A 3,778-nucleotide genomic window follows, 5' to 3' on the forward strand; every position below is an offset into this window, starting at 1 on the left:
CACATAATCTAATAAACTGTCCAAACCATAAAAACATTTTGAGGAAGTCATTTCGAATGTTATCAAAAAGTTCAGAATCATACTGAAGTATTTTGCTGAAAGTCCATCTTCTGCTGCCAGTGATGATTGGATAGTTGTTACCAGGTAAATGAGCTGCCGGAGGGATGGTGGTTTGTTCAAGGCCGCTTCCATCATTGAGTGTATCAATGTGACGACTTCCAGTATGTTCTCCATCATTAAAAGGCTGCAAATAAATTGTGGACAATCATTTCATGATCATCGTCTGAATCGGATACTGCACCTAGAGAACCTCCGTTACGTACACTACGGAACAATGGCGTTTTGGCACATAACGCGCACCAAAAGTTAAATTTCGTTACAAGTGGTGGTGCAAATACACCTTCATACAATTCTGTTGGCATTATAATTAAAGCCAAAGAATCGATATTAAACATTGTACGTATTAATTCTCTAGGTTTAGTATCCAACATTTTATGCAGACATGGTTCACAAATATTGATCTGTTTGAAATTATCTGTTGGTATATATAATTTGATACGGTAATATTCAACATGAACTTTAAACGTGCTAGTAAACCAATTAAATGGTTGCATATCTGCCATAGCTAAATGACATATTATGGACCAGTTCATTGGTCTGTTTAATCTAAATTTCCGTCCAAACACAGTGGCATCAACTACAATTTCACATAGCTTAGGCACATTTACACTACTTTCAAAAATATAATTGTTCGGTAATCTATATTGAGACAATTGATACATAATTTTCTCATTTCGGAAATGTAATATAATATCTTGTACTATAGTGTTTGGAAGATGCAATTGCAAACAATCTAATGCATTCTCTAAGTGTCCAATCACATTCTTTCTACATAAATTATATAATGAAGCCATTGTTCCGTAGTGTACTTACAAACAATTCTTCCAATGTACAATCCCTTGAAGTAGTCGCAACTGGTTGTATATCAGTCGAAGACATTGTGCAGTACACCGATTCCGTGTTCCTTATATACAAGTCGCGGCGCTAATGTCTGCAAAGATAACAGCTTTGCCTGACTTCAACTTTTGCCTGGCGTGGGTGCTTGCCGAGATAGTGTCTGAAAGACAACTATCTTGCAGGGACAGCCATGGCCGCCAAGGCGACCTTGGGACCCAGTGACCCGGCGGCCTGGTGCCTCGAAACAAAATGGCACTTGTGCCATGTTTCATGTTTCATGAGGCACCAGGCCGCCGGGTCACATTGGCAAAATATATATACAATTCCTGCAATAAACATTAGGTCTGTTATTGGAAGAAATACCTTTAGGAACAAGGAACAGGATGTAGTATGAACTCAATGTGCGTCCAGCATTTTTCGCTGATGGCTAGAAATGGGTTGCAGAGACAATTCCCAAATCATTGGATTGGACACAGAGAAGATGTGTCATCGCCAGCTTGTTCGCCAGTCTTGACGTTTCTGGGTCTTTTCTTGTGGGGATTCGTACAAGATGTTGTTTATAAAGACGTTGTAACTACACCTGAAGATATGTGAGGGAGAATTGTCAAAGCATGTGTTTTGATAAGTGCCAAAGTGATAAGGAATACCACTCAATCCATTATAAGAAGATTGCAGCACTGCATTGATACCAATGGTCATCACTTTGAACAACCTTCTGTAAATCGACGTTCATGCCACCTTTTTGACTTCGGTTGACCTTCAAAGACCTTACTGTTACATATCATTGGACTTGTCTCAATATCTGCTATCAGAAAATAAATATCAAACTGTAGCATCCTATTTAAAAAAAAAAAAAAAAAAAAAAGTTGACCTTCATGTCTCTGAAGTGACCCCCCCCCCCCCCGCAACAAGAAACCAACAATGTTGTACTGTGGCCCCGGGTGTTCCATGCAACTTTTGTCCCTCAAACTTTTCAGCTCATATCATACTTCATACTTTCGGAGTTATTCTTGGTGACAATAGTTAATGTCTCATCCTGTATAAATACTTAACGTCTAAATTTGCTTGGCTCATGGAATCCCTCCAAATGGCCTTACCATCAAATTACCCATCTCTGGCTGCCACCCCTCCTTCCACAGTGACCTCCATTTGTTCAGATTCCACCAATCCTTAGCCATCACCAACATAGTCCTGCAAAACCATATCAACCAAGACCAAACTTTCATGTGGTACCTTCTCTCCATCCACAAAATTCTCCTGCTATGCAATCCCAAGTCACTGGAACATGTAACACACATTGAAACTCTTGCCCACCAGGAAGAATAGCAACATCCACAGCGCCACCTCAAAAAACTCTCCAACCTACTAACTTCCTACTCCTGTTTTGGAGTATCACTGTCCACCACCTCTACAAAAACCTCCAAATCTTCCCCACATCCCCTCATAGCTGACATACCCTGTCTCGCATACCTATTACATTTATCCCCCCCCCCCCCCACCCCAAAAAAAACCCTCTCCCACCAAGACACAGAATCGAGAACCTAAACAGGCCTGAAACACAGTCATGAACCTTTCCCTGAAAAGCCTTAGCCCCACAGAAATATCAGTCCTTTCCAAGGGCCTCACTCCCAAATTCAATCATGCAGGACTTGTTAAAGGCCTTCTCTCCTCCTCCTGATCTCTACATTGCAGTCATCTATCCAACTGTGGTGCACCCCCACTGTCCCCAAATCAACCCCTGTTAACTTTCCAGAATTTGTTTACCTCAAACCTTGCCTCACCATCATTCCTAAATCCCTCAACATGCAAACTAACCTTACATCTGCAGAAAGAACCACAATCCACCATCTAAAAACTGATCCCAACCTTATAATCCTACTTCCATACAAAGGCTCCACCACTGCTGTTTTGAACTGCAAGGATTACCTGGCAGAAGAACTCCACCAGCTATCAGATACAGCCATCTACAAACCTTTCCACAGTAACCCCATTTCAGAAATCCTGCAGGATCTCCAGTCACTCCTTGAATCCTTAGGGTCATCCCAGAACCTCTTCCCAGAGTTCATCTCTGCTCACCCCTACCACTCCCCACACTCCTACCTTCTACATGCTTCCTAAAGTCCATAAACCCAACCACCCTAGATGCCCCATTGTGTCCAGTTACTGTGCCCCCAATGAGAGAATCTCTGCTCTTGTAGACCAATACCTCCAACCTATTGCCTGGAAGCTAACCTCCTATATAATAGATACCAAGCATTTCCTCCACCAAGTCTCCACAGTTCCTGTCCCTTTACTACATGGTGCCCTGCGCATCACTATTGATGCCACCTCCTTTAACACTAACATCCCTAATGCCCATGGCATTACCCTGTTGAACACTACCTTCCCCAACACCCAACGGATTCCAGACCAACAACTACCTTCCTACTCACCATGACCAACTATGTCCTCACCCATAATTACTTCTCCTTTGAGGTATTACCTAAAAACGTCTGAGGTTTGGCTACAGGCACCCATATGGCACCATCCTGTGCCAACCTATTCATGGGCCATCTAGAGGAATCCTTCCTAAATACTCAGAATCCTAAACCCATCACGTGATTCAGATTCATTGATGACATCTTTGTGATCTGGATCGAGGGTGAGGACACCCTATCCACATTCCTCCAGAACCTCAATGGCTTCTCCCCCATTTGCTCCACCTGGACTTACTCAACCCAACAAGTCACCTTCCTAGATGTTGACCTCCACCTCAAAGATGGCTACGTCAGTACATCTGTCCAGATCAAACTTATACTAATCACCAGCAATACCTCCACTT

Source organism: Schistocerca nitens, chromosome 5, assembly GCF_023898315.1.
Source record: "Schistocerca nitens isolate TAMUIC-IGC-003100 chromosome 5, iqSchNite1.1, whole genome shotgun sequence".
Classification (NCBI taxonomy): Eukaryota; Metazoa; Arthropoda; class Insecta; order Orthoptera; family Acrididae; genus Schistocerca; species Schistocerca nitens.